Source organism: Anopheles arabiensis, chromosome X (assembly GCF_016920715.1).
Source record: "Anopheles arabiensis isolate DONGOLA chromosome X, AaraD3, whole genome shotgun sequence".
NCBI lineage: Eukaryota > Metazoa > Arthropoda > Insecta > Diptera > Culicidae > Anopheles > Anopheles arabiensis.
Genome location: NC_053519.1, coordinates 25156214 through 25172566, shown reverse-complemented (window position 1 = coordinate 25172566; position 16353 = coordinate 25156214). Strand labels below are relative to the sequence as shown.

Below are 16353 nucleotides of genomic sequence, written 5' to 3'. Positions count from 1 at the left end.
TTCATTCCCGGACACATGGAAATTAGCTCATATTACTCCTATCCCTAAGAAAGGTAATCGTGCAAACGCTACCAATTATCGTGGAATAAGCATCCTCTGTGCAAGCTCCAAAATATTTGAATCTATAGTCCACTCACATATCCTCTTTATTGCAAGAAACTGCATTATACCTCAGCAACACGGTTTCTTTCCTATACGTTCTACCTTGACAAACCTTATTTCCTTGACTTCCGTTATCACCTCCAGTTTAGACAGCGGTTCTCAGGTTGATATCATTTATACTGATTTTAAAGCAGCCTTTGACCGTATTCCTCACCCTATCCTTCTTGCGAAGCTATCCAAAATGGGTTTCATTGACTCACACATTCGTTGGCTTGATTCGTTTCTCAGCAATCGCTCTTTTCGTGTTAAACTAAACTCCTGTTTTTCCAAATCCTTTTCATCCAAATCGGGAGTGCCTCAAGGTAGCGTGTTGAGTCCTTTATTGTTCGTTTTATTTATTAATGATGTTAACTCAGTCATTCCACACGATTGTTTTCTTTGTTATGCAGATGACCTAAAGATTTTTAAATCTATATCGTCTGTTGGTGACTGCGTATCGCTCCAAAACATCCTCAACCGATTTGCATCATGGTGCTCATCGAACCAGCTAGTTCTATGCCCCGAAAAATGTCATGTCATGTCCTTCAGTCGTTCACGTTGTCCCGTAACGACTGCTTATAACTTTGAGGGTATAGCAATAAATCGTGTACTCTCGGTAAAAGATCTTGATGTAACTTTCGATAGCAGGTTATCATTCCTCGATCACATTGACGTTACCGTTAATAAGGCTCGTAAAACAATCGGTATGATAAAACGTTTTTCAATCCGCATAACCTCTGTGTTTAAAAGCGTTATATTGTTCGTTAGTAAGACCGATTTTGAAATACTGTGTTGTTGTTTGGTGTCCCACCTCATTTACATCGATTGACCGCATAGAAAGAGTGCAGAGATCATTTACTCGGTATATTGTCAGCAAAATGCCCGGCTTCACGTCAGATACCCTACCGGACTATGAGCAAAGATGCCAGCTGTTGTGTCTGGACTCATTGGAGAAACGCCGTCACATTTCCCAAATAATGTTTGTTGCCTCGCTCATATCTAATGCTGTGGATTAACATATCATTCTTTCATCCCTGCATTTCTATGTTCCAATTCGTTCCTTACGCCCTCGTGCTCCTTTATTTGTTCCAAATCGACGCACTTCAGTTTGTTTAAATGACCCTTTATTACGTGCTGTGAGATTGTTTAATTCCTGCGCACACCTGTTTGACCATCACCTCTCCTTACCATCCTTCCGATCCATCCTCCGAGCAAATATTTAATAAGTTTAGTTAATAGGTATGTTGTTAAGAATTCAACTCAGACAGCAGTTATGTAAATAAATAAAAAAAATACACATTCACACACACACACACACACATACACACACACACACACACACACACACACACACACACACACACACACACACACACACACACACACACACACACACACACACACAAACCACACATAAACCTGTCCCAACGGGTGCATGCTGTGTTGAAAACACTAGGGTCCTATCATTCTGTCCGATACTGTATCTATATATATTTATATATATATATATATATATATATATATATATATATATATATATATATATATATATATATATATATATATATATCTATAGATATATATATATATATATATATATATATATATCAATATATACATATATATAGTTATATGCGTGGAACACAAATACAGGTGCGACATCACTGCAACAGCCTCGCACCCATGCCAATGCGATAGGAGCCGATCCCGTCGCGTCAGATCGGTATTAGCATCCAAGCGATAAGCACGCAATAATCATTTTGAATAAAAGCTGTGGTTCCATACTCATAACTGGCGCAGCCGTTCGGGCCTTTCCTAAGTGTGTTTTAGTTTACCGAGTGATAAGTGCAGAAACCTGCGATTTACTTTGTGGTATCATCCGGTGTAAACCATCTCCCGACCCGTGGACGACTTGCGGTGATATTCAGGTAAACTAAAACACCCTGGAGGATTTCAATCCGGAGAATTGGCACCGTACCTACTTCCACTGAAACAAGCATTGTGTTAAAAGCTTATGCCTAGATTCCAACCCTTTCCGAAAGTGAAAGCATTATCTTTTGTGAAAAAAATGGAACCAGTCGATCTCCATACGTTCATGGCTAATTTTTCTGCCATGGAGCAGCGTCTAAGTGATCTTCAATTACAAAATGACGAATTATTCAGACAGCTTGAGCAACAAACCGCGTTGGCTTCCCCCGGACCTTCGGGTGGTTACCAAAACGATCTTTTCAAAGTTCCTGATCCTTTGAAAAGCATTCCATTATTCGAAGGAAATAAAATGCATTTGGCGTCATGGATTGCCACAGCGAAAAAAATACTGAGCATGTATCAGCCGATTGTTTCTACCGCAGTTTACGCTATGTACGAGCAAATAGTTATAAATAAAGTAGAAGGCAAAGCTTGAGATAGTTTATGTGTGGACGGTAATCCTACATCATTTGATGAGGTTATCGAAGTGTTGAATGCTACGTTCGGTGACAAAAAAGATATGGCTACCTATCAAACGATGCTGTGGTCTATGAAAATGGATAGTTCGATCCATTTGTACTACAAGCGTACAAAAGAAATTGCACACGATATGAAGTGTTTGGCTAGAAACAAAAGACTTGTATTGTAACCATTGGTAGGCTATAAATGATTTTATAGACCAAGAATGTCTTGCCGCTTTTATAAAAGGGCTAAATAAAGAATATTTTGGCTACGTGCAAGCTGCTAAACCCAAAGATTTGGAATCTGCATATTCGTTCCTTTGCAAATTTCAAAATCTGGAACACACAAATAAAATACTAGCACCTCGTGTCGAAACGAAGATTTCTTATCAGAAACAGTTTGACCCTTCATCAAAAAATCGGAATACGAACGCATTCACTAACACCATTAGAAAGCCGAATAGTTCCGAGAAGCTAAACAGCAGTAGGCAAAAGCACACACCGATGGAAGTCGATACGACAAGAACAGGTGTAAAACTATTCACGCACACTAGCGAGGATACTGAACAGCACTATGATAACGGAGTAAATTTTCAAGAGGTCTTTGCACCTCTGCCTCAGAGGTAAACGCAGTAAACGGAATGCCTTACATATTGTTACATATCGATAATAAATGCGCAAAAATTTTGGTCGATAGTGGATCGAATAAAAATTTCATTTCGCCTAACGTATTTCCCAAATCGATGGAAAAAAAATGCAAACCAATATCGATAGCAAATAGTAACGGCACGCATTACGCAAATAAAAAGGTCGATACAAAAATGTTCAATTCGGATGTTACATTTTTTTGTTCAAATTTCATAATTATTTTGACGGCATTCTAGGGTACGAAAGCCTTTCTGAACTCCAAGCTGTTTTGGATACGGGTAAACATAAACTTATCTTTCCCAATACAAGCATAGACCTGAGTATACGACAACTCAACCCAGAAACGCACTCAGTGGAAGCCAATTCAGTAACACAAATCAAGGTACCGGTTTCACACGAAAGTGGCAATGTGTTTTTACCCGATGATGTTCGCATTAACGATATCGTTATTCCGTCAGGACTTTATGTTGCAAAAAATAGCAAAATTACAGCACTTGCAAGCAATTTTGGAAGAAAAATGGTTTTCTTTTTTACCAAACCAGTAGTAACTTTCAAAGTCGATGGAATTGCCGAAGTTAACAATACGATACAAACACCTGATACTATTTCGAAAACTGAAATAGAAAATACGATTAAAACGGATAATTTAAACCAAGAAGAAAAAGAACATCTGTTAAAAGTGCTTTATGAAAACATTTCCATCATTCCCAGAGACAACGAAAAACTATCCTGCGTTACATCCGTTAAACACATTATTAACACGGTAGATGAGATACCTGTGCATTGCAAATCATACAGATACCCACACATCCAAAAAGCTGAAATTCAAAAGCAGATACACGAGATGCTTGCTGATGGCATTATACAGCATTCGATATCTCCGTGGACTTCACCAATTTGGATAGTGCCGAAAAAGCCCGATTCAAATGGTGCAAAACAATGGCGAATCGTCGTTGATTATCGCAAACTTAACGAAAAGACGATTGACGATAAGTATCCGATCCCGAATATTGAGGAAATCTTAGATAAGCTAGGACGCAGCACGTACTTCACAACACTAGACTTAAAATCTGGTTTTCACCAAATTGTGGTAGAACTAAAAGACAGACCGAAAACTGCTTTCAGCACCGAGAAAGGTCATTTTGAATTCATTCGTATGCCTTTTGGTTTGAAGAACGCCTCTTCTACGTTTCAGCGAGCGATGAATAACATACTAAACGAATTGATCGGTACATGTTGTTTAGTCTATTTGGATGACATTATCGTTTTCGGAAGCTCACTGCAGCAGCATATCGAAAATTTGCAGAAAGTTCTTCACAGATTGAAACAGGCCAATTTAAAAATTAAAATAGATAAATGCGAGTTTTTGCTAAAGGAATGCGAATTTTTGGGACATATTGTGACGCAGGAGGGTATCAAGCCTAATCCGAATAAAATTGAGAAAATTGTATCGTGGCCTCTTCCTAAAACTGTTACACAAATTAAGGCATTTCTTGGAATTTTAGGGTATTACCGTAAATTTATTAAAGATTTTGCTAAGTTAACCAAGCCATTAACAAAATGCCTAAAAAAGATTCTAAGATAGTACACGATGAAATTTTCATAAACTGCTTTAGGGATTGTAAACAAATGTTCGTTATGGATCCTATTCTCAAATATCCTGATTTTTCTAAAAAATTCATTCTTGAAACAGACGCAAGTGATTTTGCGTTGGGTGCAGTTCTCTCGCAACGATTCGAAGATTCAAAAGAACACCCTATCGCCTATGCTTCCAGAACTCTCAACAATACAGAGTGTAGATATTCTGCCACAGAAAAAGAATTGCTCGCTATTATTTACGCTATAAAACATTTCAGGCCATACATTTATGGCAATAAGTTTGAAATCCGTACAGACCATAAACCCTTATTATGGCTTAGGTAGAAAAACGATTTAAATAGGAAATTATTACGCTGGAAATTAGAGCTGGAAGAATTCGAATTCGATATAAAATACAAAAAAGGAACTACAAATACCCAACCGACAATTTCAAATATTTCCGACGTCGGGTGTACGTCGTGTGAACGTTCACCCGACGTCGGGTGCTCGTCGCAGTTAAGTCAATATACGACGAAGCGAAATTTTTTCAAACGAAAAACGCCACAATTATGGCAGATTTTCTGGAGTATTTCGCTCATGGTTTTTGTCTAGGACAATGACCATTAAAAAGTGGTTCAAAAAGTCGATACCCTCTCTCCCCCTCACTCTTTTTCTATGGGTACCGTACGATCCATCTCGCTATTCTCACATGGTAGCGGGAGTGATATCGCTTGTCTGCTGTCTTCTTTATCCGTTCACCCAGATCATATTCGTTTTGAGTGACGTTGCTTCCCCACCTCCTTCATTCCCACCTTTCTATCCCAGCAGTTATTGGCGAATGCTTGACCTTGTGTGAACACGCTTGACTTGGGGTTATTGTTTTTTTCCTTCCCGTTTTTTTTGGCTGCTGATGTATTGCGCGTTGGCTAGAGCGCCGTCGTTCGAATCTGGATTTGATCAACGCGCAAGTTGTCGTGTGGATGGAATCGATTTACCGATTGAGCTATTTGCCGGATCGATTGAATGCATGCTTCGTAGTGGGTTTATATTGTTTGTTAGTGCAGTTAGTTGCGCTTGTGCAAAAAAAAGAAGAAGCAATCAAAGGACAATTATCAATGCACTAGTACGCATATGTGAAGCCAACCAATGCTTAGTTAAACTCAACGGAAAGTAAAATGTTCAAATGAGGAATGTTATCATTGAACACATATTGTCTTTCCATTTATTACTTTTTTATCAATAATGCACAAACCCATCCAATCCTCCCCTACCCCTCTCCCTCCCTCCTTCCCTACCAATGGGGATTACAAGTAAGAATGCAATATTGTACTGTCTTCTTCCTTATTACCGGGGTTTACTCTTCGGAAGAGAGAAAGGAACGTCTCCCCCGCCTCTCGCTCGATGCTGTAAGCGAGGAAGGCCCCGCCTCGACATGACTGGCGCACGCATCGCTCGCTCGCGTTGCCCGGCTTGCTCCTTCTCTCGCCTTTTTTGGAGACGCATCATCGTTGCGGATGGTGCGGCGCTGTCATGTCGCTGCCTGGCGGGTGGCATAGAGATTTGTGTTCTAGCCCGTCGCTGAACACGCCATTGACACAGCATGCGTAAGTGACGTTTATGCTGCATGCATTGTCGACAGCGCCGCGGATGCGCTCGGGGATTGGCTGTGGCGACTAGCCCCCCGGGAGCCTTAAATGCCGGTGGTGCAGTCGGAGCCACGCGCCAAGCTGCTCCACGCGTCCCCGCATTCTATGGATGGCTTGGCTGGTTTTGGCTGCCCCTCGTTGTCGTGCTACTCAAACACAACACAACAACATACCCGTCCTAGGTTCAAGTTCCGTATGGTCAAAGTGGCCCAGGACTGGCTATACCGCTGTCCCGGAAAACCAATTAGTAACAGGTAAAGTCAACTCGCACGAATTAACAACATGCTCGTATCCGGTTCAATCCTCGTGAGAACCGTCTCTCGTAGCAAGGGCTAAACATCCGGCAGTCGGCGTAGACCGGCAGTCCCGCGCAGGGTGTTACGCAAAGAAGAAGAAAAACAGGAGATTCACGCCCAAGAGTGATTGAGGCAGGTAGCTAAGCAATGGTTGTTGTGTCAAATAAGATAAAGATAAAGAACATTTTTCTACGATCCTTCGCTCATTAGATGATATGGACCATACTTTCAATTTCATTTTTGACAGAAAATTGTTTCCAAAGTGTGGCTGGAAGGAAGAACATCGACCTACAAAAAATGCATGTTGCTCCCTTCCTGTATGTCCTTCCCGTTCCTATTCCTCCCTTCAGCTCGCTTCGCTCTCGTCCCCCATTGTTTAGAATCCATCGTCGCTCCAGAACAATGCGCGCTGCTACACGCAACCCACGCCTTCATCTTTTCATCTCACCTCTTCGATAATCACCCTTCCCGCTCCTCCTTCCGCTCTTGTTTGCCCCCCCTTTTCCTTAGTTCCTTCCCCCTTCTTTCCTTTCTATTCGTGTTGCTTTTCAATATGGCTAGTATGCTTTAGGATGTAAATGTAAACTAAATGTAAAATGTAAACTTATTTGCCGTGCTTCAGGCAAACCATAGTAAGGTGCGGGCAGGGGCGGTTCAACCAGTACGCAAACTAAGCGGCCGCGTGGGGCCCCGAGGAGAGGAACCCAGCCCCCCACTCGGAAGTAAAAGTGCTTCGCAATCCTTCTCTGGTTTAGAATTCCTCACACAACTTCTCGCTCGACACATCCGAATGGTCAACTTTCGTGTGTCCGCTTAGGGCCTCCAGTCGTGCTAATACGCCACTGAATGCGGGCCGACCTACCGGTTCGGAACCATCTGGATCATTTGGGAGGTGCGATTCCATTCGAATTCGCTGCTCTCACGAGTCGGAATGGTACCTTCCAAACTACCTGGCGCCTCGCTGACCACATATCAGCGCCCCTTGGAACCACGTAGTCGATTACAGCCCGTGGCCGATAAGACCTCACAGCTCCCTGCCATCTGCATACCAAGCCAATTGCCTCCCGTACAAATTTCTTCTTCTTTTATATACCGAGCAATGCTGTGACTCCTTAACCGTACGGCTCCTTAACCATACTAATGTCACGCTATCGGATACTCAGTTCTTGCTATCGGGGGAATGGCCCGGATGGGAATCGATCTCGTATGGCCTCGTAGGATCCAGACTCGTTGTGATTTAAATGTTGAACATGTTGAAAAGAGCAGCATAGTGACGATTAATAGCATTCTGACGTATGGTTTAAAGGGTATACAATATGCGTCATTTAATTGCTGCTCTTCCGCATAAAATGTCCCAAATCTACACACAACATCATACATGTGCCTAAGGTTATTTTTTTATTATTAATGATCAAAGGCCGGGCTGTGTTACTAGATTGTGTTGTTGTGCTAATCACAAAACGCTTTCCGTACAGCGTGGCACATAAACAGGCAATAATTTGTGCATCATTTGGTGCGCCATAGCCATTGCTTCTAACAATTTCCCTTCAGCTAAATAACGGATCATAAGGATACTGATCGTTCGCAGCCAATGCCACACACGGGAAAGGAGAAAGAAAACTCCCTCACGTGCGAGAAAGAGCTGCAACAGCCAAACCGTAGAGCCGATGGAATTGTAAGAATGCGACGGGAGATCATCCTCTGTGAGCGAGAGTGAAACAGAAGTCAGAACCATAAACTTCCCATCCATAATTTGTGACCATAATTTGAGTGTGTGTCTTCGCTCCATACAAATCGCGAAAAAAACATTTTCGCTTGGTCGGAAATCGCGGCGAAAACCGCCTTTTGCGGATAGGGTAGTAACGCTGACTCACTCTCACGAATAGAACCAGCAATAAATGCTAATGTATCTGAAAGCTTAATGATTCAACATTCATCTAACACAGATGATAATGATTACATTCCAAGTACAGAAAGACCGATCAACGAATTCAGAAATCAAATTATTTTAGAACAAACTAATGAAAGTAGTACAGAAACGTTAAAACAATTTCCAAAATATTCTAAAATAATAATTAAGAAACCCTCTTTTACTACAGATAATTTAGTTCAGATAATTCAAAAATATGCCGCACCCAATTGTTTAAATAGAATATATTGTGACAAGAACATTTTGAAAATGCTGCACGAAGTATACAAAAAATATTACTCTAGGGCTAAATCATTGAAATTTCGCTGGACTACAAAAATACTAGTAGATGTAACAGATGAACTAGAGCAAGATCAAATAATTCAAACGTATCACGATACCAACCATAGAGGAGTAACAGAAAGTACAAAACATCTTCAGAGAAAGTATTTTTTCCCCCAAATGAAATCCAAGATTACTAAATACATAAACCTGTGCGGGTTGTGTAAAAAATCTAAATATGAAAGACACCCGTATAAGATCAAATACAAACAAACCGATACACCTAAAAGGCCTTTAGAAATCGTTCATACCGACATATTTATCATGAAGGATAAACATTACATCACATTTTGTGACAAGTTCTCACGGTTAGCTTTGGCATATAAATATATAAATATATATATATATATATATATATATATATATATATATATATATATATATATATATATATATATATATGTATATATATATATATATATATATATATATATATATATGTATATATATATATATATATATATATATATATATATATATATATATATATATATATATATACATATACATATATATATATACATATATACATATATATATATATATATATATATATATATATATATATATATATATATATATATATATATATATATATATATATATATATTTATATGACAAAGCTAACCGTGAGAACTTGTCACAAAATGTGAGGTAATGTTTATCCTTCATGATAAATATGTCGGTATGAACGATTTCTAAAGGCCTTTAGGTGTATCGGTTTGTTTGGATTTGATCTTATACGGGTGTCTTTCACACAACCCGCACAGGTTTATGTATTTAGTAATCTTTGATTTCATTTGGGGAAAAAATACGTTTTGTACTTTCTGTTACTCCTCTATGGTTGGTATCGTGATACGTTTGAATTATTTGATCTTGCTCTAGTTCATCTGTTACATCCAGCGAAATTTCAATGATTTAGCCCTAGAGTAATATTTTCAAAATGTTCTTGTCACAATATATTCTATTTAAACAATTGGGTGCGGCATATTTTTGAATTATCTGAACTAAATTATCTGTAGTAAAAGAGGGTTTCTTAATTATTATATTAGAATATTTTGGAAATTGTTTTAACGTTTCTGTACTACTTTCATTAGTTTGTTCTAAAATAATTTGATTTCTGAATTCGTTGATCGGTCTTTCTGTACTTGGAATGTAATTATAGGGTTATGCGTGTCAACTGTTAGCTACTTCGGATGTGCGGAATGATTTTACTCACGTCTGGTTTGCTTAGCGGTCAAAATGAAAGAGAACGTTTATATTTTATTTCCGATGCACGGTAGTGCAGTTATCCGGTTCGGTACGATTACCGAATTAAGCCGATTGCTTGCATGCGGTGTAACGCAAGTGTGGTGTAACGCAGGTGTGGTGTATTAGCGCAACTATAGTGTGGTGCAGCTTGCGTGCGAGGTATGCCACATCACTTCCCCTGTTAGCTCCCGAACTAATCGCGTGGCGATATAGTATTCACTTCTTCGTAGGAATCAAAAATACTTAAAACGCTGAGTTTCGCTTTGGGTGGAAACTTTATTTGAATCGCGGTTTTTGTAAACCTTTAAAAAGTTTTTCAACTATATTCGCTCGCTGTCGTGATGCTACTGAAGCAATCGCGATGGCGAGGAACCCGATTCTCGATCCTGAGGTCATTCGCCTTCCCTGTATCCGAACCCGTTACAGTGCTCTCTGTACGTGAGAGTGTAGAATCTCTCGCGATCGCAAATGCTGAATGTTTTGCTGTCAGCCGCGGTGACAGTTCTCTATTTGTTTACGATTCGCAGCAACACCCCACCCCGTGAACTGGTTACCCGTCAAGCTTGCTGTCATACCGTGTTCACTTTTCCATGTGCTCTCGCGATCCGTAAACTATCTTCTACTTTAGCTGTGCAATATCTCTCTCCTTTTCGGATTCCTTAATTTCCACATCTAATACAGCTAACTTTACCGTGGGTCGCTTCAGTTGTTTTCCGGTTGCTGTACGAACAATCGCTTGTCTTACCCGCCCGTCTCGTCCTGCATGGACTTCTTCGACTACTGCCCTAGTCCATTCTTTTCGATCTCCCTCAATTACAAACACCAAATCGCCTTCCTTTAGTTGAACCTGGTCGTCGTGCCACTTTGGCCGTTTGTTTAGCGATGGGAAGTATTCTTTTACCCAACGATCCCATAAGTGGTAGGACAACTGCTGTGACCTCTTGTAGCTGTGTCTAAGTGCTTGTGTTATACTCGGACAGAAGCGCATATGTGTCTGAGCGCCTGCTGAACTTCCGAGTAGAAAGTGGTTTGGTGTGATGGATTCTACATCTGACGAAAGCGACGTATATGTCAACGGCCTGGAATTGATCAAATTCTCCGAGTCAGCTAACACGCTCAACAATATCTCATCATTCAACCGTTGACCATCGTTTAGAGTGCGCATAGCTGCTTTCACGCTTCGCACCATGCGCTCCCAGACACCTCCCATGTGTGGTGCAGACGGCGGATTGAAGGACCAACTTGTGCAGGAATTGGTAAATGTATCGGCACATTTATAAATTGTTGACGATATCTCTTGTTTTAGGATGTTGCTCGCTCCCACAAAATTGGTGCCATTATCAGAGAAAATCTCTATAGGTGTACCTCGACGTGCAACAAATCGCCGTATGGCCATGATGCAGGCGTCGGTTGAGAGGCTGTACACCATCTCAAGGTGCACGGCTCGTGTAACGAGGCAGGTAAACACTGCCACATATCGCTTTTCGTTACGCCTACCGTTCGTGACGTCGACCGGTCCTAGAAAGTCGACCCCGACGTAGCTAAAAGGATGTACCCATGCGGTGAGTCGTTCCACGGGTAGGGGAGACATTCTAGGAGTGTATGGCTTACTTTTTGCTGTACTTTTGCTGTACGACCATCGACGCGTATCACACCATATTCGTCTGCCATGGGCGTTAATGAGTGAAGGATGCTTTTAGTTGGTAGGGTTTGCTCCTTTTTATCTCCATTCAGAAGGTTTACTTCATTTGGGTAGCATTCTTGCTGGACCATGCGCCACAACACTTGTTCTGCCTTACTATATTCTTCAGCTTTAACTGGGACTTGGTGTGATAGCACATTTCGCTTTATATGCTGTGCTTGTCTTTGTGTTGCTGGTATGGTCTCAAGTGGTAGATTGTTTGCCTTGCGTCGACAATTAGCTACAAATCGAAAAAGCATTGCCACAGTTCGTAGTAGTACTTTCCACTTAGAAATACGTTCTACCTTTATGAAGGGTTGTTCGCCAATTTGATGATGCGTTAATAGGTGGGCAGTTCTTCGCTCTTCTAGGGTCTCTTCTACCTTTTTTTGCATTGGCCATTTCGATGGTGGAAGGTAGAGGAATGCTGGTCCATTGAACCAGCGGCTATTTGACTCTAGCTGAGTTTCTTTTCCCCATTTCGTTAAACAATCGGCCGAATTGTCTTTCGTAGGAACATGTCGCCACATTGACGGCTCAGTTAGCGAAAGAATCTCGCCGATCCTACAAGCGACAAATTGTTTGAAATCTCTAGAGGGAGATCTAACCCATGCCAGTACTACCTCTGAGTCTGTGTGGATGTACTTCTCGTTGATCGGAAGCGTATGGCTGTCCACAATAGTTCGCATTAACCTCGCTCCCAAAAGTGCTGCTTGTAGTTCCATTCTGGGTACAGATTGATATTTTACGGGAGCTACTTTGCTACGTGCCATGATTAGGGAACAATGTATGCGGCCTTGTTCTTCGGCCCGCAAGTACGCGACGCATCCATACCCAATTTCACTTGCGTCTGTGAAAACATGTAGCTGTAATGTACTCAACTTCGAACACATATCGCCAAGGTAACATCTGGGTATTTCCAGTCGTTCAACTGCCGGTAGTAGACCCACCCATTTCTGCCACTTGAGAAACTCTGGCTCACTCATTTCTGCATCCCAGTCTATACCGACTCGCCACAAATCTTGCATTATCATGCGACCGTGAATGAGGATTGGGGCTAGCAGTCCCAGAGGGTCGAAAAGGCTCATAATGACTCTAAGGGCAGTTCTTTTTGTAGGTCGTTTTCCTTCCATTACGTAGGGTACTAATTCTTTATGCCATGAAGAGGAGAATCGAAATACGTCGGCAATAGGGTCCCAAACCATTCCCAGCACTCTGGTGTTACTGCCGGTGTCGCTTAGGTTTATGACGACGGGTTTTACATTTACATTGTTTTCTTCTGTAGCCTTAAGCACAGAAGAATCGTTGCATACCCAATTCCTCATGTTAAACCCTGCTTGGGAGTGGATATACCTGACTTGCGTTATGCGTTCTATCGCTTCCTCCCTTGTATCGCAGCTGTCAAAATAGTCGTCCATGTAGGTGGAACGTTTGATGGCACTTGCAGCGTTTGGGTAGTTTGAGGCATGTTCGTCAGCATTGCGATGCATGACATATTGTGCAGAACATGGGGAACACGTTGCACCAAATGTTGCAACATCCATCAAATAGATATCCGGATTCCTATTTTTATCAAACCGAGACAAGAACCGTTGGCTGTGAGTGTCTTCCGGTCGGATTCGTAGTTGATGGAACATCTTTTCTATGTCTCCTCCGAAGGCAATCTTTCTCTGTCTAAAATTACACAACACTTCGGGGAGCATAGCTAGCAGATCTGGACCCTTCAGAAGGACTGAGTTAAGGGATACCCCTTGGACTTTCGCTGCTGCGTCCCAAACGAGGCGTTTTTTATCAGGTTTATGTGGGTGCCCAACAACGTTTAATGGTAGGTACCAGATGCGGTTGGGATTTGCGGTAGCCAATTCTTCTTCTGTCGCTTGGTGTGCGTAGCCTCTTTCTATATACATACGCATTTGCTCGTGTACGATCTGCTTCAGCTCTTCATTCTTGTCCAGTTTTCGCTCTAGAGCGTATAGCCTCTTCGTGGCCATTGCTATGCTATCAGGAAGAATTACGTCATCAGATTTCCATAGCAGACCAGTTTCGAAATGATCGTTCCGCCGCTCGGTGGTACTTTCAAGTAGTTGTCTGGCTCGCACTATTTCTCGCTTTTCTGGCAGAAATTCGCTGTAGTTGGTTACGGCCGCTTCTTCTAGTGTGAAGTATTGACGGAGCATTTCGTTTAACGTTGTGTCGCTATCGTCGATTTGCTGCTGCTGAACGCTGTGTACGAAGCTGACCGCCGGTTGGCTTCTCGCGGTGTTAGTCGCACGAGTTGTTGTGTCGCTATCGTCGATTTGCTGCTGCTGAACACTGTGTACGTAGCTGGCCGCCGGTTGGCTTCTCGCGTTGTTAGTCGCATGAGGGCCGTAGACCGCCCATCCTAGCACGGATTTTACGGCGATCGGTTGCCCTGGCTGGCCGGATCGGGTTTCCAGTGGTGCCATCAGGTCGTTTTCCAGGCCTATCAGGATTCTCGGAAATCCATCCACTCGTTGTTCATCTGGTAGACCCTGCAAGTAGTAATAGTCACTTATCAGTGAATTAAAATCAACCTGTTGTTTTGGGAGACTTAGCTGTTTCACTGTATGAGCGGCCGCTATTAAATAGCGCCGCTCTCCCCCACGTGCCGAGATCTCCATGCTGATGCGCTGCGATGAATCTTCCCTCCGCTTTACGTTGGCGGTCCAGTTTAACTCCAATGGCTCCGATTCTCCTTCAATGCCAAGACTTGCTGCTAAAGATGCTTCCACCAGTGTCAACGATGACCCCTCGTCTAAGAAAGCGTGGGTATCGATTTGCTTATCTCCATTGTGGATGGTAACAGGTACTACACGGAACAGTGTTGTTTTCGCCACGTGGTGGTGTGTCTGCAACTGTGCTGGCTGGGCGGTTGCCCCTTCCCTCGGCTGGTGCAGCAAGCTATGGTGTCGTTGACCGCATCCCGGAACGCCGCAGGAGTATCTCGATTTGCAGGGATTCGTCCCGTGGTTAGCAAGGCAGTTTCGACAAAGCTTCATTTGGTTAACCGCTACCAAGCGATCCGGTGGAGACATGTGCCTAAATGCTTCACATTGCCTCAACTTATGGCTAGTGTTTTTACACATCCGGCAAGGTGTTGTGTTTGACTCAACGACAGGTGTTGGTGGCTCGTGGGATAGGCTATGTACATTTGAGCGGTGTACCGTTCGATGTGTGTGAGGTTTGGGTGGAGTGTATCTGGTTACAACACAGGCTTCCTCTACCAGTTTGTCCATGAAGACTCCAAATTCCTTCAGGGTTGGTAGATGGTAACTTTCACTAAATCGTACCCACTCTAACTTCCTTGTTACGGGCAGCTTCTCTACCATCTCCTCAAGTAGCTCAGGATTTGAAAGGTAGTGTACCAGATCCGCGTTGGCTAGATGGTTGCACAGATGTAACACTGTTAGGCCGAACGTGATTAGCTCATCTAGATGTTCCGGCCTCGGTGCTGGGGTTCGCCGTACCTTCTCGAGTAAATCCTTCACCACAAGTGAAGGCCGTCCGTACAGTCTCTGAAGTGTCTTCATGACCATCTCTACTGACGTCGGACTATCGAGCCATCCTTCGACGGCATCACGTGCGGGTCCACTAAGGCATTCTTCCAGCCTGGCCATGTTTTCCGTTGGAGAAAGTCCACAAGCTTTTGTCGATTCGACGTAGCAGTTGTAGAACTTTGGCCACTCTCGTGGCTTACCTGAAAAGGTAGGGAGTTTTTTCGGCCATACCTGCCTAGCTGCGATGTGGTCGGAGGGTTTCCAATCCAAAGCAGCTACTTCCTTATCGCGTGTAACTTCTTGTTCAACGCTGGAACACGCTTGCGGTAAAAAAATCTTCGATTGGGCCTGTACCCACTCCGCCGTTTTTGCTCTCAAGATGGACTCTTGTTCGTTTTCGTCTTGACCACTCAACACTAACCCCTGAATGATGCCCGCAGAGTATTCGGAACCGCCATCGACCTCTTCGAGGTTATTCCTTTGCGTCTCGTGCTGCAGTTCCAAGGCGGCAAACTTGCACTTCAATACTGCTTCCGCCATCGTTTTTTCTTTCTCTGCCATCATTTTTTCTTTCTCAGCCATCAGCAACTTCACCTGTAGGGCTTGTTCTCTCACTAGGCGTTCTAAGGCTGAGCGCTTGGACGACACAGATGAACGCCCATGCTTGGATGACGTAGCCTTACTAGGACGCAAAGACGATCCTGGTTCCTTGTTGGGATTGTGGGACTCCCGTATGCCTTTATCGCTGGCAGCATTATGCTCCTCTGCTCTCTCTTCGTTTACGCGACGTTCTAATGCTGAGCATCTTGAAGACGTCGAAACTTGTTCATGCTTCGACAAACTTGCTTTGCGGCCGTGTTGGGATGAGCAAGGCTCATCATTCGGGTGGAGAGGTTTATCCTCACGCTTTTCGC

The 16353-nt window shown here is 42.7% G+C and overlaps 1 protein-coding gene across 4 annotated transcripts in view; it reads left to right on the top strand.

Annotated features, from left to right (window-relative positions):
• The window catches only part of LOC120906744 (glutamate receptor ionotropic, NMDA 2B), a 202191-nt gene that overhangs the window by 28082 nt on the left and 157756 nt on the right, over nucleotides 1–16353 (top strand). The window lies entirely within an intron of this gene.